Source organism: Camellia sinensis, chromosome 10, assembly GCF_055761805.1.
Source record: "Camellia sinensis isolate YWXY chromosome 10, ASM5576180v1, whole genome shotgun sequence".
Classification (NCBI taxonomy): domain Eukaryota; kingdom Viridiplantae; phylum Streptophyta; class Magnoliopsida; order Ericales; family Theaceae; genus Camellia; species Camellia sinensis.
Window position 1 is genome coordinate 118,248,494 of NC_138970.1, and position 23,548 is coordinate 118,272,041.

The 23,548-nt window shown below is 46.3% G+C and overlaps 1 pseudogene; it reads right to left on the reverse strand.

Annotated features, from left to right (window-relative positions):
- Positions 1–424: 424 nt before the first annotated feature.
- Positions 425–1,621, reverse strand: LOC114306959 (PRA1 family protein B3 pseudogene; annotated as a pseudogene).
- Positions 1,622–23,548: the final 21,927 nt, after the last annotated feature.

A 23,548-nucleotide genomic window follows, 5' to 3' on the forward strand; every position in this document is an offset into this window, starting at 1 on the left:
ATATCGAACCCCATAATCATTTCATTTTTTCTCTTACAAACATCACATCCAACCACAAAAAAAACCAACTATCTTCCCAAACACTAAAAATTTTTCTCCAATAATATCCTACAACTAAAAAAACCTACATAAAAACCCACTTTCCAAACACCCACTTTGTTGAATCAAATTCTTTGTTTGACATTGTTTCAATAAATGCGTCATATTATTTTTTTATTTTTTATATATATTTTTATAAAAAATTAAAAAATATATTTATTCAGATCACCTCTAATGACTTATTATTTATTCACACCAATTAATTTACTAATATATATTATAATATTATAATTTTAAAATTATAAATTTCACTTATTACATTACAAAGATTTAAAACAAATAAAATAAAATAATACTATATTATATTATAACTTTATTCCTTGAATATAGAGCGTCACATGAAAAGCAAAAAAATAAAAAAAAAGGCAATGACGAATTTTATCTTCATCATTTTCCGTTCTTGGTATACAAGGATAGCAAATCAGCTACTATTCTACTTCATGCTCGAATAAACAAGAACACACACCAAAAAAAAAAAATCAGCAATATCATTTTATAAAATTCCTGGAACGAAATTTCAAAATTTGTATGAAACCAAAAAACAAAATACTGTCAAGCAATTGGTGCTTTCAGATTAGTTCAAATGAACTAAAATATAAAATAAATAAATAAAACTTTGTGTGATCTGATCATTAGATCGTTGGCCGTCAAACGGAGGGTGCTGCGACGACAGCAGCAGAAGATGCGGCCCCACCAATGAACGAGAAGAGTCCAGATCCAAGAGGCTCTTGATCATCAAGAAACAAGTCCTCAGGAACCCTAAATGCGCCATGAACACACACGATCCCTAACCCAACCAATGTTGCCCTTAATAGTAGCGATCCGACGCTGGTGAGGAATATCACCACTACGGTGACCAAGATCAGGACTCCTAGGGTTTCACGATCCGAGAACAAACGGCCGAAGATTGTGACGGGCTGATCGGACGGACGAAAGAGGTAGAGGAAAAGCCAGGCGGCGAGGAGAGAGAGGAGCGTGAGAAGAGAGAAAGGATGTAAGAGGAGAGAGAGGGCGAGTACGGCGGCGAGTAGGGTGAGGTAGTTGACGCAGAAGTAGGAGATGTTATTGCGGACGCATGAGGCAGTGTCGGAGGTCGTGTCGGGGGGGCAGAAGGCGGAGCGGTCGGCGAGTTCAAACCAGGGGCGGCGATGAGCCAAGGCGCGGTGGAAGGAGTCGGAGAGACGCGCGATGAACGTGCGTAAGGCCGGTGTGGCGAACAACGACGCAGTGGCAGCAGTGGATCGAGGGTTCGAGATTGGGAGCGGTGGAGGAGAGGACATTAATGAAATTAGGTGAAAAATGTAAGGGTATTTCGGGAAATGGAGAGTTTGTTGGGAGTTTAGCAAGAATTTTAGCTGAAAGCGACGGGAAAGAAAGAGAATTGAAGTGGATGATTTTTTTGACTTTGGGACTGAGGAGAGACACAGAGAGAGAGATATTTAAGAGTGCTGGGGGTTTATATGGTATGGTGTAGAGCAGGGGTTTTATTGTGAGTTTTCGACGTCGTAAACCGTTCATGTTTAAATGAACGGTGGTGATTGAGGTTGTAGGTTATATTGACTTGCTGTATCAGTTACGTTACGCGGAAAGGGGACGAAACTGACGGAGAGGAAATGTGAGGTGAAGCTACGTCAAATAATGCAGTTTTGCAGATGAAGCAAAGGCCCGTTTGTTTGGAGAGTTAGGGGGGAATTGAGATTGGTAGTGAGGTGAAACTCATTAATATTGTGTTTATTTTGAGAGGTGAGGAGGGGATTGATAGTGAGCTTCAGATTAGGATGGTCCTCCCCAAGGAGATTCGGATGGCCCCCCAAGACTTGGTATTAGAAAAATAGTCCGACAAATTAGAAATTTTTTATTTTATTTTTTACATGTCGGGTATTTTTTTTTAACATTAATATTTAATTTTTTGTATTTTTTGTCAAGTAAAAATTATTATTTTATTATTTTTATTTTTTTCTGAAATTTTTTTATTTTATTTTTATTTTTTAAAATTTTTTTACATGTTGAACATTTTTTTAAAAACATTAATGATTAATATTTTTGTAACGCCCTCAAAATAAACCCATAAAACATACAATATTAACATGCTTAGACATAGGAGAATAAAACATAATTACATTTTATCAGAGTATTTCTTACAAAAGACAGTACATGTAGACAACAAAAGTAAATGCCCTATAGGTTTACAACTTTCCAAGTCAACACTTGGTTATAAAAAAGAGAGTACTAACTCCACACAAAATAAGCCATTGGCTTGATATACATGTATTACAACAAGACAACAAAAAGAGTCTGGCAGCCTCAAGCCTCCCACGTTACGTCCTTGGAAGTGGCATAACACCTGCACCTGAAAATGATGTCCCTTATAGGGTGAGCCAATGCCCAATAAAGATATGCTAAACATAATATGAGCAAAAACTAAAACATTGGCATTTGATAAATGTTTAATCCACATAAATCAATTCATAATCCATTTCAGTTTCATGACAAATATGTCCATGTTTCATTCCATTTTCCATCACTTATCCAATTCTCAATTTATGAATAAGGCTCAGAACCTGGCTAATAATTTAATGAGACTATAACTCATATCAACAGTGCTTCCATACTTCACAATAGATATACATGTTTGCTGTATCAATAACACATAAAACACTTCCATACTTCATAGATGATACACAGATTTGCTGTATCAATACTTCAATAGATACACATAATTGCTGTATCAACACTTCAAAAGATACACATAATTGTTGTATCAATGGAGTCCATCCCCTATCTCCTCCCAAATAAAATCCGGTTTAGGGGTCCATCCCCCATCTTTCCCTAAACTGTGGAGTACATCCATTATCTCTTCCCACACAACACAATGTATATAAACACATATCATATACACAATCAATCAACACATAAATTCGATGTATTGTTCTGTAGACACCCCATTTTTGACTGACCTTGAGACTCAGACGTCACCAGTTGAGCGCTTGGTGATATTGCATATTGTGCTCGTTTAGAAGTTTCAGAGTCTCGGCTGCGAGCCTTGCCTTCGGACTTCCGGACCTTTCATGCTTTGCCTCGGTTTGCGAACCAGGCTCGGTTTTCTCTATTTTCTCTTCGCGAAGGGAGGGAGAGGTCTCGTAGATCATCTCTCAGTGGCCGTAGGCTACGTTTTGTGGTCGTAGGCCATTTTGCCCGTTTGGAGTCTGGTTTCCAATTTTTCGGAGCCGTTGGCCGTGTGCCTCGGTTCGGGATCGCTTAACCACCTCCATTTGCTTCGATTTTTGGCATACTTCTTATTTGCTCCCTTTTGAGGGACACTGTGGTCCGAGAGACCGACTTCGTGGTCGAACGCCACTCCCGGTGCTTAACAGCCTGTTTTCGGGGCCCCGAACTGTGCGTTTCGGCCCCCGAACCTTCGTTTTGCATTGGTTTTGGTTCATTTTTGGCAGGGACCTCTATTTCACTGGTAAGAAGGCCGTAGAAGGGTGGGAGGCCAGTAATTGTTCTGTCAGCCAACTTTATCCCTTCATCGCCCCCCATCGCCCGATTTTCCTCACTTCAAAGCCAATGTTGAACACCCTTAGGCCATTTTCTTGAACCCTAAACCCCATATTTGTGATGTACACATCTGGGAGGCCACCAATATTTGGTGGCCGGCCAGTAATTGTTGTTGACCCTTTTGAACCCCTTTGAAAAGTGGGTTGTTCTCTCTCCTGGTTCACTTTTTTCAGTGTTCAACCACAGGGTTGTGTTGTGCACACATCAGAGGATCTCTTTCTGTGGTGGCCGGCCATTAATCACACTTGAACCTTTTGACCCTTGGCCGGCCGGCCATGGGAAGTAGCCGGCCGGCCACCTGCAACCTAGATAAGCAGCCGGCCATGATCCTTACATCATCTACAGTGCAGAAGTGCATTCATTTTCCCCCCAGATTCTGTATCCGGGGGGCTGCATTTTGGAGGGAAACTTGGTTGGTTTTCCCTCAATTTTTCCCCCCTTTTCCCCCCCATTTTTGCCTATATAACAGAGGCTCTAGCTCTGATACTAGGGTTACAAAATTTCCCCCCTAAGCCTCTTGTTGTATCTCTGTCCCTCTATACACTTTAACCCTCCAACCTCTCAAGTCCTACTCCTTTTTCTTCACCAACGCATAGCCTCACCCTTCCATCCTCCATTCCAGCAGCTGGAGGTTTTTCTTCAGAGCCTAGGAGTGCTGCAACTCAAGCCAAAGAGCTGTCAAGACTTGGTCTTCAAAGGTGAGCTCCTTTTTCCTCTTTTCTACCCTTTTCTTGATCTATACATAAGTCATTCTTGCTTACTATTTTGGGCTCCGACCCTAAGTGAAGTTAAGCTTATTTTGAGCCATTTTTCATGTTTCATTAAGGGCCTCTCACTGTTTGAGGCCTCCTTGGTGCACTTACTTCATTATCCCTCTTGTATGCCATTTTCTTGTGTAATATTTTTGGCCTGTGTATAAACTGTTTTGAGCTCTATCATAAACTGAAAAGTTACTTATTTTGATCCCTTCTTCAACATTGTTGAAGGGCTCATTGCTGTTTGAGGCTTCCATTTACTACTTTCCATTATATCTCTCTTTTGGCCATATTTTTGCATGATTTGTTAGCCTCTTGAGCTTCTGTTTTTCAGCTCTGGTCCGAACTTAAAACAGCATTATTTTGACCCATTCTTCATGTTTCATTAAGGGTCTTTCATGGTTTGAGGCATCTTTTATATACTTTGTGTTATATCTCTCTTTTGGGCCTCATTTTGCATGGTATCTTAGGCTTGCATGCATACTGTTTTGGGTCCGGCCATCAAATGTAAAGTGCATTATTTTTGGCCCCTCTTCAACATTGTTGAAGGGCCCCTTTGTGTTTAAGGTCAGAAATCACCACTTGCTTCTTTGGCCCTCTTTTGGCCCATTTCTTGCATGAGAGCTTAGCCATACCTGTGTTGGTTTTTGTGGTTTGTCATAAACTGTAAAAGGTCATATTTTGGGCCCCTCTTCAACATTGTTGAAGGGCCCTAATCTGTTTGGGGTCAGCATCTGTGAGTTGCTTCTTTATCTCACATTTAGGGCCATTTTTGCATGCTAGTTTTGCCCTATTTGTGTTTTCTGTTTAGCTTTGCTTAAAACTGTAAGAATGCTTGTTTTGGGACTTCCTTGAATCTGTCTTCACATGTCATAATCAAATAATGCATGCTTGATGTAGCTACAAGTCATTTCATGCGCTTAATCTTGCATTTCGGGACCATTTCATGCATCGGGTGCTATTTTGCCATCTTTCGGGGCTGTTTTGCATCACTTATCGCCTCTGAAATTTGCATGTTTTCATATCATATTTCATTCCTTGCCATGTCTTGTTAGAGTGGCATTTCGTGCCTTAGGTTTGGTCCTCGGTTTGCGTGCATGTGTGCACGCATTCCGAGTTGTCTCATTTTCATCTGATGGCCTCTTATGTGAGTGTGGTTGAGGCCCACTTGTGTTGGTGTAAGTCCATTGTGCATTGTGTATGCCATTTCATTTCATAGCATTGCGTATGCTAGGTTGTATATTAGAGCATTGTGTATGCCATGTTACCTCGGGCATCGTGTATGCCATTTCATAGCCTTATGCATGCTAGGTTGTATCTTAGTTGCATTTCATGCATATCATGCATATTGCATCGTGCTTGGGATAGGGGTTAGCCTGAGCACGGGAAACGAGGTACGTTTCGTACTCCGAGTGACGGAACGTGTCTCAATTCCCCAGTCACCGACACTCCGGATTACCCATGATGGAGTTAGGTCTTGTTGTGTTTATATGTGCATTCATTCTATATTGAGTTGCACAATTCGACCCCTCGGCCATCATGCATCGAGATGCGTGATTGGTGGCACGAGGATCGAGGCATGCATACATTTGTGAAAATACATTGCTATGCCCATTTCCTGCTCTCTGTTGCAGCAAATCCAGAATTAGCAACCTTCCAGAGCTTGGTGCGCTTTCCAAGAATAATTGTAAAACAGAGGCTAATCGGGGCATCCCAGTGGATTTCCGCGCAAGGCAGCCCAGACATGCATCATCCATCATCTGAAGAAGAGTCAAGGCAGTCCCTGGCTTGCATGCCAGTTTATTATTTTTCTTAGTTAATTTGTAAATTAATTAGGAATTTGTATATATTTGGACTATATTATTTGGACTGTAATTATTTGGGACTGTATATTTATTCGGACCCTCTGCGCGAGGGCATAACTGTAATAAGTGTGCGTGTGTGTTGTATGTCTTCCAACCCCACGTCTTTCTCCCTTTTATTTACCCGCTTATGATGGTTAGATTAGGGCATGTTTCAATTAGCATATAGTATGATAGCATGTTTGCATTCATTCATCTGTTTTGCATGCACCGGGCTCGGCGCATCATACTAACTGCATTGTATTTTCAATTCCAAGTTGAATACAAGTTAGCTGTAGCATTTCATATGCCATGTTTAGAATAGCCGAGCCTGCTATAGTTGCATTTTTGCATGTGTTGCATTAGGCATTTCTGTATAATTAGGATCATACATGGATTTCTAATTAGCTTTTGTTTTGGCTTGGAGTACTCGGTAAGTTTTATGCTTTAGCATCCTTGCATGCGTGTGAGTGACTGCCATGAATAGCATGCTTGCCATGAGGCTATTTGCTTATATGATATAACTGCCTAAATGCCTGTGGGTGAAGGTTGGGTTATTTGGATTGGAACAAATCATCAACTGTGAGTTTTAAGCCCACTAGATAGTGGCAAAACCATCTTTTCTTAAGCCCACCTGAGGGTAGCAAAATCTACATTTTAAGCCTACTTGCGAGTAGCAAACCATCTTTCAAAAACAAACATGAAATGTTTTGTTCCAATTCAGGCGATCCAGTCTATACTTGTATGCTGTGCGCATCACATAGTAAATCTAGGCTAATAACCGGAATAAGAACACACAATGTTTTCAAAATTTGATATCATGGTTAGTAGAGGCCGATCTTTGATCGGGCGAGCGGAGGTGCTCACGAAGTGACCTTCCCCAATCGTACCCAAGTTCCCGAGCCGAGGCAACTTTGGTGATGACGGACACGTGGCCTTAGGCAAACGAGTCAGGGTTTCCTAAATTTCCCCAAAATAAAATATTTAGGTGGCGACTCTGTATCTGGCAAAGCAGTCCATGTTTGGCATTTCTTTTCTAAAAATCTGTTTTCTCAAAACGATTTGCCGGATTTGGACTCTTTGGTTCAGATTAAGAACCGTGACAATTTGAGAGTCCGAGCTGTAGTGACCCCAAATGAACAGAACGGGACTCACCCTCCCGGGGCGTTCGGGGACGTCTACAGTTTCTGGCGACTCTGGTGGGGATATAGAGAACTTAAGTCGAACTCATGATATCTGTTTTTGACTACACTTATGTATTTCTTTGCATTGCATGTGCATTGGTGTGCCTAGGACACCGTGTTTGCCATCTGCTATTCCTGAACGGTTTGCCGGAGGCTTGTCTTGTCAAGGCATGAGCATAAGGTTGACCGGTTGTGGGCTCTGCCAGTATGGGAACACAAACCCCGGTTTTACCGGGGCACCCTTTTTGACCATTCGACCTAGTGCATATTCGGATCCATAGTGACCATTCCAAACTAGGACAGGTTGCTTACCCGTTTATAGGTTGTTTGAAACCACTGCGTGCGTAGTGAAACCCTAGCTCCTAACAAAATAGGACAGGGAAACCCTACCCCAACATAGGGGTGTTTTGCCTCTCACTTACTTGTTATGTGCTTTGGGGTGCGTCTCCATACGAATGCATGTATCAGTTTACAGGGTTTGGGCATCAGGCCTGCGGGCGTCAGTCCAGTATTGTGGGTATCAGGCCTGCGGGCATCAGTCAGTATTTGAGAATCAGTTATCTGCGGGTATCAGATTCAGTTTTGGGGACAGTGATTCAGGGATAATAATCAGTGTTGGAGGACAGTGTGTATTCAGCTTGTCAACCGTGTGTTGTTATGCCAAGCTGTGTGTCATGCATTTATTTTAAGCTGTTATGCTGTCCGTTTATCTGTTTATTTATTTCCTTTTCGCTTTATTTATCTTTTGCTAGGGCAGTTCTAGCACAATTGCTTCCAACCCAGCAGACATTCCCCAAGCACTTTGGACACGAGGTCGTCGACTCAATCGATCCGAGGATCTAATTGTCGGACAGCCAGTGTTTCATTCTCTACCCCCGGTTGCCAGAAGAAAGCCGAGAAACTGCAGTGTGTCAGAACAGAGGTTGCCAGAACAATGGGTTACTCCATCAGAGGATAATAGGACTGAGGTCTCGATTGTTGCTATAGAAATAGACATACCAGTTAGTCAGATGGATCAGCAAAATACATCAGGGATGAAAGCCCTAATGCGCCAGATGCAGGAGAGCATGAGACAAATGCAAGAGGATGCCGCCCGTCAAGCGGAATTCTCCAAACAACAGGCCGCGATCATGGCCCAGCAAGCCGAGCTAATTACCAGACTGCAACAGCAGAATGCGGCATCTGCTTCGCATCAAGTTCCTCCTCCGCCAGGGGCTTCATTACCCGAGCAGGCACCTACTGTCCAGAACGCTCTGCCAAACACCCAGAACACCGTGCCAAATATCCAGAACCTGCAAGAGGACACGAACCTTCCAACGGGGCCAGCTCCGCACCCGCTTCCGCCTCAACTGTCCAAGACCCATACACCCAACCACCCGGACTCTCCCTTCGAGTTCGAGATTGACCATACAGCTCTGAAACTAAGCAAGCTTGAGAAGCTCTTCAAGAAATTGCAAGGGGTAAAGGCTATTCCGGATATCGAGGATGGATATACCGATGTGGCCGTGACATTGCCTGATAGGTTCAAGATGCCGCAAATTGACCGCTTTGACGGGTTTGGGGACCCCATGGTCCATCTTCAGCTATTCTCGGACATCCTGCGGCCAATGGGCCTAACTCGACCACAAAAGCTTTCGCTGTTCGGCCGAACCCTGTCGGGTGTGGCCGCCATCTGGTACGCGAAGTTAGAGGATGAGGTGAAGAGGAGTTGGGATGAAATGGCTGAGGCCTTTGTCGCACAATACTCGTACAACACCCAGATCGAGATTACAACTCGTGATCTCGAAACGACAAGGCAAGAGCCCAAGGAAACTTTCTCAGACTTTGTAACCCGGTGGAGGGCAAAGGCGTCAATGATGACTTTGAGGCCCACTGATAAGGACCAAATCCGAATGATTGTGCGCAATCTCCAACCAAAGTTGATGCAGAGAATGATTGTACTCCCCTTTCCTACCTTCTCAGATTTACACGAGATGGGGGTACAAATCGAAGACGCAATGAAACAAGGTCTGATTGACCAGGATAGGGAGCAACCGAGGAGGACTTTCAACCGTAACAACAATGCAGGCCCGAGTGGCACTGCAAACGCAAGAGCTTCGGAGGTCAGCATGGTCACCACCATTCCCCCTCCCATTCCAAGGCCCATGGCAGCTACACCCTTCTCCGGTGCATCCGGAAGCAATGCTCAAACCTCTAAATACCCGCGCAGAGGCCAAAGAACCTTCACCCCACTATACATGCCTTTGTCTAAGGCTCTGGGGGTCCTGATCAGAAAGGGGCACCTAAAACCCCTAGAGCCGAGGCCATTGCCGAATCCACTCCCTCCCTCTCACAACCCAGCCAAGTACTGTGCATATCACCAACAGCATGGCCATGATACCGACCAATGTTTCAGGCTGCATCACGAGATTCAAGACCTCGTTGACAAAAATGTGATTTTGTCGCCAGAAAAACCCAACGTCACAACCAACCCCCTCCCTACACACAACCAAACTCCACCTCCCAAAAGAGTCAATCTTATCCAGACTGGGGTCGTGTCTTACGATCCTAGCATCTATATTACTCCTACCCATCTACCTAAGCCGGAGGTGTTCCTCCCCGACTGCTCTGACTTCTTGTGCATGTTGGACATCTCAACAACCCAACCAGAGCCGACGGTAGTGACCATCGAAGATGGGAAAGGGCAGACTTCAGGAGAGAATGGGATTGTTGAGTCTGGGATTGAACAGAGTTTTGCTGGGAGAGCCTATGATCCAAGTGAGTACATCTTATCAACGAGCCAGATTGGGCTGGGTATAGAATTGCCAGAGACGGGAGAGCTGTGTGTGATCCGGGAGGATGGATTTGAGCAAGGGGCAAATGATCTGACAGCTGTAGAGGTGGACTTTGCCAACCTACAATTTTTCGATGACCAAGAATTAGGGGATGCGGCAATCAACTGGTTTGACTATAAGGAATCGGCAGAGGCCACTAGATGGCTCGATGATCAACCAGATGTAGCGGGAGAATCCCAACCAGAGTAGGGCCCGGCAGAGGCGAGAGTATCAGCTGTGGACGGAAGGGCCGGAAGTCAGGTTACATTGCCGGAGAGCGCCGGTACGAAGAATTTCGCTCAGGATGGAAGCATTGTGAAGATTGAACAACAAACTGCACTGACGCAGGTGGAACAACAGGGTTCTGAGAGAACCGGAAAAGCCAAGATCCATGAAGGGATCGAAAGTGCTACGGGCATAAGAACAGAGGATGCTGTGAGCATGCGGGCTGAAAGTGCTGTGAGTACGAACATGCCCGAACCAAACAGGTGCCTTCTGAATGCCAGTGGAATGTGGTGGGAAGACGATGACTTATGTCTTGCCCACACAGACGAAGACTGGGGAAGTAATCAACCGGATGACACTTGGTACCTCGATGAGGTTGATCACATGACGAGAAGTGGGCAGTACTTCAAGCCCCCGCACCTAGACCAACCCGAAGCATCCGGGAAGGATAGAGAAGCTGAGAAACAGAAGGAGAAGCAGATCAAAGAGGAAGTTGTGCTGAAACAGCTAAAGAAGATACAAGCAGACATCTCCATCTGGGGACTGCTTATGGCGTCACGAGTACATAGACAAGCTGTCTTATCTGCTATGGACAAGTCCAAACTCTCCATAGATACTACACCAGAACAGCTGGTTGGGCTGGTTTTTCCGGGAGGAGGTTCCCCGGCATTAACCTTTTCAGACAAGGAACTACCGCCTGAGGGCACAAATCACAACAAACCCCTCGACATTTTCGTGGAATGTAGAGACAAGTGGATACCGGTGGCACTTGTTGATACCGGGTCCGCTATCAATGTCTGCCCGACCAGAACAGCGTATGCAATCGGGTTGAAGCCCGCGGACTTCGTCCCAACTACTCAGGTAATCAGAGCATACGATAACACTAGCAGGGAAGTGATGGGGACTGTCAAAATTCAAACCAAGGTTGGTCCAGGACAACACAACATTGAATTCCATGTCTTGGACGTTCCCGCAACCTTTAACCTACTTTTGGGGCGACCGTGGTTGCACCAGGTCAAGGCAGTCTCTTCCACTCTACATCAGATGTTGAAGTACCCTCACGAGAAGGGGGTAGCGATTGTTTTTGGGAATTCATCAATCCATCCGCCGTTGGAAGTGTCCACACTTGTCTTGAAAATCGAGCATGGCACTGAGGATGTGTTCTTATCAGGGTTCACTTTGGCTGAGGCTCGAGTGGTACAGAATGTTATGGCTGTGAATGAGGGGGTGTACGTCAGTGCTCAATCCGTCTACCTCATGAACAAATTACAACACATCCCCGGAATGGGATTGGGAAGAAGCGGCCGGAAAGGCGTCGCAGCATTGGCCGAAGTGCCACATAACCCTCACACCTTTGGATTGGGTTATCTGCCCACCAAAGAGGACTGGGTGAGGAAGGGGAAAGAGATGGCCGGAAGAGCCAGAGCAAAGAAGGATGGGAAGCCTTTTGAATTAATGCATCGGCCCATTCAGGGTACCCTAAACGGACGTTTCGTCCGGGAGGGGGAAGACTTTCCATTTTGCAGCTTCCCAGAGCCATGGTTGAACGCGGAGAGGAAGCACATGCCTGGTTTCGAGATCTTCTTCGACTTACAACTACCCGGGGATGACGTTGCCGAAGAGCAGACAGACCCATCAGCTGAGGTTGAGCAGTGTAAGGCAGTGGACTCCGAGAGCGCCGAACTGGAGATGGGGGTAGTGCTGGCATGTCTACTTTCAGATCCTTCGATCGACCAAAAGTGCTTGGGGGATAACTCCTCGGTTTCCATGATTGGAGATGAAACAGTGGCGGGCCTTCCAACGGCTATCTTGGATGCATCTATCGCACCCTCTCTCACTTAGCAGTACGAGGAGGGATTTTTGTCCAGCAACACCGGGTCAGGTAGTGAGCCGGAATCTGATTCCACCGAGTCCTGTGAGTTGGAATCAAATTCTAACTCGACTGAGTCTGAGTCTGGTAATCCTGGGGATGATAACCCGGATGCCGCAGTTATGTCCAGGTCGTCTTTTTCTTTCTCATTTGAGTCTATTGTAACCGAGAACTCGGACGATTTGGATGTGCTTAATGAGAATCAAGTAACTGTGGTTTCTAAGTACTTTTCTGTGCCCTTAATTTATTGTATAAACTCAGACTTTCAAAATTTTGATAAAAACGACGAGGACGAAATTCCTCCGGTTTTGCAACAATTAATTGAGCAGGAGCAGGAGAGATTTGTCAAACCCTTAACGGATGAAATCATTACCGTGAACATTGGTACTGAGGAGGACCCGCGGCTGGTCCAGATCGGGTCCACGCTGTCTTCGGAGGAACGCGAGCGCTTAGTTGCTTTACTAAAAGATTTCAAAGATGTTTTCGCATGGTCCTACGAAGACATGCCTGGGATCGATCCTGAGATTGTACAGCACCGGATCCCCCTTGACCCCGAGGCCCGACCTGTCAAGCAGAAACTCAGAAGGATCCGCCCCGACTGGGCCCTCAAGATTAAGGAAGAGGTCACCAAGTAGATCGATGCAGGCTTCCTGCTGGTATCCGAATACCCGACTTGGTTGGCCAACATCGTTCCAGTGCCGAAGAAGGATGGCAGGATCCGGGTATGCGTGGATTTCAGGGATTTGAACAGAGCTAGTCCGAAGGACAACTTTCCCTTACTGCATATTGATGAGTTGGTAGACTTCACAGCAGGGCATGCTTTGCTCTCATTCATGGATGGCTTCTCAAGGTACAATCAGATAGTGATGGCACCAGAAGACAGAGAAAAGACTGTATTCACCACCCCGTGGGGAATATACTGCTACAGAGTAATGCCGTTTGGGTTGAAGAATGCCGGAGCTACTTATCAATGGGCCGCGACCACAATATTGCACGACATGATCCACAAAGAGGTTGAGGTGTATGTGGACGACATGATTGTCAAGTCCAAAGAAAGAGAGGGCCACTACACCGCCTTGCAAAAGTTCTTTCAAAGGATCAGAGAATTTCGGTTGCGGCTAAATCATCAGAAGTGTACGTTTGGTGTTACAGCGGGAAAAATACTGGGGTTTCTGATTACACAAAGGGGTATCGAGGTCGACCCTTCAAAGATCAAGGCCATCTTAGAAATGCCACCACCAAGGACTGAAAAGGAGGTGCGAGGCTTTCTGGGTAAAGTGCAATTCATAAGACGGTTTATCTCAAAATTAACCTTGACTTGTGAACCACTTTTTGGTCTCCTAAAGAAAGGCAAAAAGTTCCAATGGGACGGCCAATGCCAAGCTGCTTTTGAACAGATCAAAGAATATTTGCAGAACCCGCCTGTGTTGTCGCCACCAGAGCCGGGGAAACCGTTGATATTGTACCTTTTAGTGACTGAGACTATAATGGGCTGCATGCTCGCACAAGAATCGGAGGATAAGGTGGAGAGGGCCATCTACTATCTGAGCAAGAAGATGTTGGACTACGAGACTCGCTACACTCCGCTCGAGAAGGCTTGCTTAGCTTTGGTATGGGCTACCAGGAAGCTGTGGCACTACTTGTTAGCTCACTCCGTAATGTTGGTTTCACGACTGGATCCCATCAAATACCTTTTTGAGAAACCGGCACTTACGGGTAGGCTAGCTCGTTGGCTGCTGTTGCTCTTCGAATTCGATCTAAAATACGTGACACGCAAGTCAGTCAAAGGAAGAGCAGTGGCAGAGTTCTTGGCCGATCACCCAGTCGAAGAAGGTAAAGCAGTGGAGTACTTGTTCCCAGATAAAGCCATTTTGCATATTGACGACGAATATTGGACGATGTACTTTGACGGAGCATCAAATCAGTACGGATATGGGATAGGGGTGTTGCTGATAGCACCCGACAATTCTCGTATCCCTCTAGCCTTCAAACTCCGTTTCAAAGTCTCGAACAACGAAGCAGAATATGAGGCGTGCATTGCCGGCCTTGAAGCGGCCCTGGAACTAAGGGCAAGACGGTTGGACGTCATCGGGGATTCGAACCTTGTTGTTTCTCAAGCAAACGAAGACTGAAAAGTCAAAGAAGAAAAGATGATGATGTACCACCAGACCTTGGACTTGCTAATCCCTCGGTTTGAAAAGCTAAACTTTGCTCATCTTCCAAGAGAGAACAACAAGTTCGCAGATTCTTTAGTAACTCTATCTTCCATGATAGACATCCCATTTGGAATCCGGATGCGTCCAGTCATCATTGACCAGAAATTTGTGCCAGCTTACGAGTCGATTGCTGCTATAGATGAGGTTCAAGACGAAAACCCCTGGTATTATGACATTTGGAATTTCTTGGAAAAGGAAGCATACCCGCCAGGGGTAAATGCCAAGGATAAGAGGGCAATCAGACGAATGGCCGTCCGGTTCATCATCTGTGGGGGTAAGCTGTATAAGAGAGGTCATCTGGGAATGCACAAGCTATGTGTTGAAGCTGAAGAATCAAAGCGCCCGATGGAGGCCATCCATGGAGGAGAATGCGGTGCGCATATAAATGGAGTAATGCTAGCACGGAAGATCCTCAGACAGGGTTACTACTGGTCCACCATGGAGGAGGATTGTATTAGTTTTGTTCGGCGATGCCACAAGTGTCAAATTCATGCAAACCGCATGAACATCCCGTCGTCGAAGCTGTACAACATGACTTCGCCATGGCCATTTTCAGTTTGGGAAATCGATGTGATCGGGGCTGTCACTCCGAAGGGGTCGAATAGGCATGAGTTCATCCTGGTTGCGATAGATTATTTCACGAAGTGGGTCAAGGCCCAATCGTATGCGGTGTTGAAGGCTTCACATGTCTCGAAGTTTATCAGAAACAACATCATCTGTCGCTACGGAGTCCCAAACGAGATAATTTCAGATAACGGTTCCCACTTCAGGAAGGAAGTGATTGACTTGTTGGAGAAATACAACGTGGCTTTTCATAAGTCATCTACATACCAGCCGCAAACCAACAGAGCGGTCGAGGCTGCCAACAAGAATATCAAACACATACTACAGAAGATGGTGGAAACCTACCGGGATTGACCAGATAAGCTGCCATTTGCTCTGTGGGGCTACAGGACTTCAATCAGAACTTCTACCGGAGCGACTCCGTATTCATTGGTTTATGGGATGGAGGCCGTTCTACCTATCGAGATTGAGGTTCCGTCATTACGAGTATTGGCTGAGTGTCGAATAGCCGAGGTAGATTGGCAGCAGAGCAGATTTGAGGAACTCATGCTTTTTGACGAGAGAAGACTGAAAGCACTGTACCATGTTTAAGGCTATCAGCGCAGAATTGCCCAGGCTTTCAACAAGAAAGTTAAGTCCAGGAATCTAAAGGAAGGAGATTTGGTGCTCAAGGACAACCGAGCTCCCATCCATGACCCAAGGGGCAAGTTCAAACCCAATTGGACTGGTCCCTACATCATCAAAGCTATCTGGTCAGGTGGAGCTGTGGTTCTGATGGATCTAGATGGCCTAAAGTTTTCCCAACCGATCAACATGGACAAGTTGAAGAAATATTACCCTTGAGAGGCTCGTTAGGCCGAAAACCCGAAAAGGCGACCTAGGCAAAAGTTAGAGCACAAAAAATTGGAAAATATAAAAACTGAGCTCGCAAGGTTGAAAACCCGCAAAGGGCGACCTTGGCAAAAGTTAGAGCATAAAAGGAGAGTGAAAATACCCGAGTGAACCTAAGCCTGAACTACGTAAGGCTTGATTCCCATCTTTGGGATACGTAGGCAACTTCACCTTGAAGTTCAGCCATAAACTTTTCCCCGATCAACTTTGTCCATTTTGACCATCTTGGTCATCTTTATCCATAAGCATTTATCGCGATCTCCGGTACAGTGCTATTCAGACTAGGGGCAACTTTCCGTTGCCGCAACGGTGCAGAGCTATTCAGACTAGGGGCAACTTTCCGTTGCCATGCAGTGCCGCGGTATTCTTCAAACTAGGGGCAACTTTCCAGTTGCAGGGATCTGGGGTTGTGCATCTCAGTGACAGATCTTCGACGTGTCCAGTTCTGATCCATATCGAAAATGGTTTTGAAAAGTTTTAATAAAAGTCGACTTTGTTCAAATTAATTTCTTTACAACCAAGACCATTTTTGGACCAAAGCGGAAAATTTTCAATACCACAACCTTCAATTTCATTGATTTCAAAACAGAGTTCTCCTGCTTTTGCATACAATCGAAGTTACTTTTTATTACATTCATAAAGAAAACTTGAAAGCACTAGTAAAGCAATAAATCCGGGGCATAGTCAAGTCAAGTATCCCTGCGCCCCCTCCCAGAGCTGGTTGAAGCCTCTGACGCCAAGCTAGGCCCAACTTGTGCCTCCTCGTTGAGCCAATCCAAGCACTCGTCAGACAAAGTGCAACTGAAAGTGGGAGCAGGAGCCAGGAGCTCTCTAGTCTTCCATGCTGTGGCATATCGGGCAAGCTGTGCACCTCGGATCGGGAAAGCAGCCGGATACTCAATCCCCTCTGGTGGGAAAATCTGATCATGACCGAACTGGCGCAGGAACCGGAACGGAAAGTAGAACACATAGTGGGTCAGACCAACCAACTGGATCCCAATCAGCCGGGACATGCTATAGCTCATTGCCGGGAGATTGAGCCAAGGACAACGCCAAGCAATGCGATCTGCGGACAAATTGCACATCCAGTCAAACCACCACCTTTCATCAGGGGCATTGACTAGGCGCTGTCGAAAGAAATAGCCTCGAGCTGAGTAGGCTGGGCAAGAGTCCACAACCTGCAATTTGTCCATTAACCATACCTGGGGAGGGATGAAAAATGAGAGAATAAAGAATAGAGAGATGTACGGTGGGAGAAAAGTGAGAAAAGGGTTTTTGTGAGAAAAACCGAGTCTGAGGGTCGAGTGATGTGAGCAAATACATATGGAAGATTGGGTGGGAAACATTACTTGCAGCAGCAGTGGACTCCCAGCAAATCTAGTCGTCTCCCGGCAATAGACAGAATCCAAGCCCATCAGCGTCTCGGCCAAGGTCATGGCGATGCAGCTCTTTCCTTCTCTCAAGCCTTGAGCAACTTCAATTAGACGAATGCTAGCTCCGCCGAAGCCCGGGGAAAGCAGGAAGTGAGACAGCAAGCACAAGCAAAGGGCGTGTTGCCGGAAACCTTGCCAATAATGGTTGCTGCGGTCACCGGCGTCAGAAAAGCGATGGATCAAACCAAGGATATCCAGTTCCCCATTACAGATCAGAGATCGAGCATCACGCGCGGTGAGTCCACACATCCGCCCTAAAGCTTGGGCGTGGCCAAAGCGGAACTGGGGCAAGATCTCTTCATGACATTCAGATTCCATCAAAACTTGAAAATCTTCAAAAGTTGGACATACCTCTTGACCGCCGAAGCTAAAGACATGCGTCACCGGGTTCCAAAACCTCGCCGCGGCATGGAGAAAAGGGAGATGTAGCGAAGTGCGGCTTAGCGTGAATAGTGCATTCAAGCCGAAACCCCGGAAGTTCAACTTTTCCGAGCCATCTAGAGAAGCGATCCAAGCTGTGAGATTTTCAATGAGAAACGCCTCCATCTTTGTGCAAAACTAAGATGAATTGAATCAAAGCACGGAGCTAAGGCTTTTAAAGAGGGAAAAACACTATTCAAGGGGACAAGTGTCAAAAATTGGGCGGCTGCAGGGTTAAATGGCCGGCCGGCCACTTTTTCTGGCAGGCCGGCCACTTCTTCTTACAAAACTGGCCGGTGGCCCCCTCTCTGCAATAAACCTGGCCGGCCGGCTCCCAAAAGTGTCCGGGCATGTTCCAATGTGTGTCTTCAGCCCTGTTTTACCCTCCGAGGGAAGGTTTCAAGCATTTCCATGCAACGGATGTGTCGAAGGCCTCTATTTCCCTCTGTTTCGGATGCGTTCCATTGCCCAGATCGTCCGAAGTACACTTCGTTCTGTTAAGTTTTGTTTATCAAGTTGTTGTTTTGTTTATCGAGTTGTCGTTTTGCTTATCGAGTTATTTGTCGAGCTGTCGTGTTTTCGTGTTTTGAGTTGTTACTCTTTGTTTAAGCTTTTGTTTGAGTCTTGTTTATTTAGTTGTCAACATTATTGTGTTTTGCTTATCGAGTTGTAAACTTGCTAAGGTTTTCTTATATCTTAGAAAGTTAAGTTGTTGCGTCGATTCGCTACCTGACTGGGCAAAATGCACAACACACATTTCCATTCAATCTCATTATGATGCAGAATGATGCGATACGATGCTAAGTGTTTAAAATACAATACTTTTTTCAAAAGCTATTTCATCCTATCATATCTTGCTAAGGCACAAGTTTTACAGAAAATAAAACTGCCCGATAATGTACAATGTGCTACAACTACTAGCAAAAAGATAAGTAAAACAGGAAACAGCTGCATCTGTGCTCTCAAGAGCAGTGATAAGAGGCCCTCTTCATCCTCTTCTGCGGAATAGACTCTCCGCCACCATCGCCATCGCCATCATCTGAATCGGAGCCGTCATCCTCAGGATCCCCCTCAACCTCGCCTCCATTCCCGGAACCAAGGCCGGAGCCGTCATCTCCATCAGCAGATGTCTCCGACTGACGGTCTGCAACCTTCTCCTCCTCATCCTCATCAGGCTCCTCCTCCACAACATGTGCTCTGCGTCTGCGAGACGACCCCTCCCCTCGAGAAGGCCTGGATGGCCCAGCTCCTCGGAAAGGCCTGGATGGCCCAGCTCCGTGAAAGGGCCCAGATGGCCCAGCTCCCCGAGAAGGCCCAGGTAGCCCGGCCTGCGGCTGAGCATATACCGGAGGCATCTGAGAACAAAGAGTCAAATTAAATACATCAGTCCAAATATGTACATCAGATGCAGATGCAAGCAAAAACTACATGAAGTGGGTGCATGAAGACAAAGTGTACAAGCGGGGTGTGTGTCAGATGTGCTCTACACAAGTAGCCTATCAATGCAGTAGAAATTAGCATGTCATCAGAAGTATGATAAATCCCAGAAAACTAAAGGGTACCTGGAAGCCCATGATAGACAACTGTGCCTCCCTCCGCAAGACCATGCCCTCGAGTGAGGCCACCAATCCGATCACCACCTCCATGTACTCTCTGGGTGGCTGCAGATACAAGCTCAAATCATCAACGAATAAAGGAGTGTCTAAGTATTTGAATGATAAATGAAAAGCAGTAGAACATACCGGCGGTGAGTCGGGATCAATGACATATCGATGACCGGGCATCGGAGGCTCTATCGGGATCGGAATCGGAGAGGTAGTCCCAAACTGCCACCCCATCAGCTCAGTCGGCATGTCCGGCCACCCAGGATGAGGAAGAGTCGGAGGAATCGGGGGAACCGATCCACCCCCACCTCTAGATGTACCAGCCCTACTGGTGGAAGGGGCGTCTGCAGCCCGAGCCTGGGCCTGGCTCGAAGATGGCATACCAGCAGACTTCATCATCGGAGTGCGAACTCCTGTCAATGGAGGCATCAGGTACGTGTGACGATAAGTGGGGTAGTCCCCCTCCTCAATATATAGCAAAGCATCAGTGCCCAGCATAGCATTGACGACATCCCGGGAAATGAGTATATCAGCAATCCGCATGTCGGCTGGAGGTGCTGAGGGAGGGTCCTGAGAAGTGTACCCCCAGACCTGGCGCAAGAAATGCTCCCCTAGGAAAAAGGCCCTACTAACCGGCCCTTCGAACAGAAGTCTGTACCGGGAGGCACCCCACCCTCCGGCGAACTGGAAACGGAGACCCTCACCTAAGGGCGCCCACGGCTGCCATGTAATCTGCAGATAACAGGTGCATAAACTAATCAGAAATCGAAGATGTACAGGACAAATCAAAGATGAAAACAGAAAGAACTGAGAGTTCTAAAGTACCTCCGATGTGCGCACCGTGTCAAAATACTGTCGCAGGTAAAGCAGAGACTCCCGAGGTCTTGGCCGGTGCCGGCCCTCAAACACAAGTGAGTACAGGGTCATGAGAGGCCCCACTACCATCATCTCCGGGGCCAATGTCGGGAAATATGCATAGACCCACAACTGTAGAAAACAAAGCAGAATGTGAAATGCTGAGGGTAAAATGCACGATACAGAGTATAAAGTGTGCCGTGTGTGCGATGCGCAAGTAATGAGAAGTAGAAATGTAAATCAAGAGGGCAGAAAGTACCTCCCAAGCTCTCCAGTAGCCGCCAAGTAAATCCCCTCGTCCGCGGGAAGTCGCGCTCATATAGCAATAAAGAGTAGCCAAGCCGGCACCACCCCAGTCATACTGCCTGACCTGTGACAGGTCCACCAAGGCACTCAGCAGATAGAGCCCAACAGTGTTCCCTCTATCAGCAAACAGAGTGGTCTCGAAGAGGAACATCAGGAAGCCGCGGGCATACTGTGCCGCCTCATCAGGAGTCCCGGGCTCCATCTCCACCCGCCGAAAATGGGAAGAGAACCAGGTATATCAGACTCTCCTCGAAGCTCTGTCAACAGGCGGGCGAGTCCCCAACAGGTATATCCAAGCGGCCTCCCACTCGCCCATTTCATCATCATATGGGATCGCCCAGCCTCCCACATCAAGACCAGTCAATATAGCGAAGTCGAAAGGGGTCATAGTCATGTCCCCAGTGGCAGAGAAATGGAAAGAGTTGGTGGTGTCCCACCATCTCTCCACCAGGGCGGCCATCAGCGTCCTCCTGGCAGGACAACGAGATAGCCCAACACAAAAGGGCCCGAACCCCGCTAAGTCAACCAAATCCCGAGCGGCCTCCGGGAGCTCGGCATACCAGTCTCTAGCCGCAGTGGAGCCATACCCTCGCACGTTGCGAGAAGTCACCTGCATTCAGAATGAACACATGTTTCAGCATGAAATGAATAAAGCTACGTGCGAATAAAATGAATAGGCTGCGTGCAAAGTAAAGTAAGCGGGCTGCGTGTTCACCATCAGTTGGGCTGTGCGCTCATAATATCAGTGTTTTGGGCTGTGTGTTCGAAATATCAGTGTTTGGGCTGTGTGTTCAGAATATCAACCTGAGTTGTGTGTTCAAAAGATCGGTGTTTGGGCTGCGTGTTCAAATCTCAATTAGTGTGAGCTGTGTGTTCACCATCAATTTGAGCTGTGTGTTCAGAGAATCAATCTGGGCTGTGTGTTCAGAGAATCAATCTGGGCTGTGTGTTCAGAAAAATCAACTTGGGCTGTGTGTTCAAAAGATCGATGTTTGGGCTGCGTGTTCGACTCTCAATTAGTGTGTGCTGTGTGTTCACCTTCAATCTGGGCTGTGTGTTCAGAAAATCAATTTGAGCTGTGTGTTCAGAAAATCAGTCTGGGCTGTGTGTTCAGAATATCAATTTGAGCTGTGTGTTCACCTTCAATCTGGGCTGTGTCTTCAGAAAATCAATTTGAGCTGTGTGTTCAGAATGTCAATTTGAGCTGTGTGTTCACCTTCAATCTGGGCTGTGTGTTCAGAAAATCAACTTGAGCTGTGTGTTCAGAAAATCAGTGTTTGGGCTGCGTGTTCAACTCTCAATCAGTGTGGGCTGCGTGTTCACCTTCAATTTGGGCTGTGTGCTCTAAAAAATCAGTGCTTTGGGCTGCGTGTTCAACTCTCAATTAGTGTGTGCTGTGTGTTCACTTCAATCTGGGCTGTGTGTTCAGAAAATCAGTCTGGGCTGTGTGTTCAGAAAATCAGTCTGGGCTGTGTGTTCAGAAAATCAATCTGGGCTGTGTGTTTAGAAAATCAATTTGAGCTGTGTGTTCAGAAAATCAGTCTGGGCTGTGTGTTCAGAAAATCAGCCTGGGCTGTGTGTTCAAAAAATCAGTTTGGGCTGTGTGTTCAGAAAATCAGCCTGGGCTGTGTGTTCAGAAAATCAATTTGAGCTGTGTGTTCACCTTCAATCTGGGCTGTGTGTTCAGAAAATCAATTTGAGTTGTGTGTTCAGAAAATTAGTGTTCTGGGCTGTGTGTTCAGAATATCAATTTGAGCTGTGTGTTCACCTTCAATCTGGGCTGTGTATTCAGAAAATCAACTTGAGCTGTGTGTTCAGAAAATCAGTGTTTGGGCTGCGTGTTCAACTCTTAATCAGTGTGGGCTGCGTGTTCACCTTCAATTTGGGCTGTGTGCTCTAAAAAAATCAGTGCTTTGGGCTGCGTGTTCAACTCTCAATCAGTATGTGCTGCGTGTTCACTGTCAATTTGGGCTGTGTGCTCAGGAAATCAGTGTGTTGGGCTGCGTGTTCAACCCTCAACCGATGTGTGCCGTGTGTTCACAATCAATTTATGGGCTGAGCGCTCAGGAATTCTAGTGATAAGACCGTGTGTTCAAAACGCAAGCAAAATGCAAGAAAAATTCGTAATACGTTACAAAAAAGGTAGGAATGAAGTAAATACCTCTCGTGCCTCATGGGAAAGATGATACTCAGGCTCCCGCAGGAGGAGATCCCCGGGTGCTCGCGCGTCAAACTCGGTGAAATGATGAAAAACAGCCTGCGGGAGAACATGTACTGGTGGATCATACCTCTCGGGAATGAAGGGGCGAACCCTCGGAGGCAGAGACATGATGTCAGGATCGCCTCCGGCGCCTGGAGAGCCTCCACCGTGGGGAAATTGACTCGCCATTTCAGGAAATCTGCAAAAGGGGGCAAAAATGAGCAAAAATTGGAAAAAGTTAACAAAAGTCAACCCTTGGGAAGTGAAAAAGTCAACAAAAGTCAACTCCCGAGAAAATCTTCCAAATATTGAGACAAACTCACCTCAAGTGGCGAAAATGAAAAAAGAAGCCCCGAAACCAAAATTTAATCGGTTCAAAGTGCTTGAAACTGAAAGATTTCGCGAAAACAACTTGCGTGGGACGTTGGAAAATGCATATAGGGCACAGATCTGAGGGAGAAAATGGTTTGGGAAGCTAGAGAAGAAGATTTCGGACCTACACTTATGAGCCCGAAGTGTTTGGGTGGATGTATTTAAAGAAAAGAGGCCGAAAAGACAAAACTGCCCCCGGATTAGGCAAAGTGGCCGGTCGGCCACTTTTTCTGGCAGGCCGGCCATTTACTTTTCAAAAAAATGGCCGGTGGCCTCCCTCTCCCAATAAAACTGGCCGGCCATGTTCCCCACATGCCCTCCAAGGTCCCTGCAAATTTT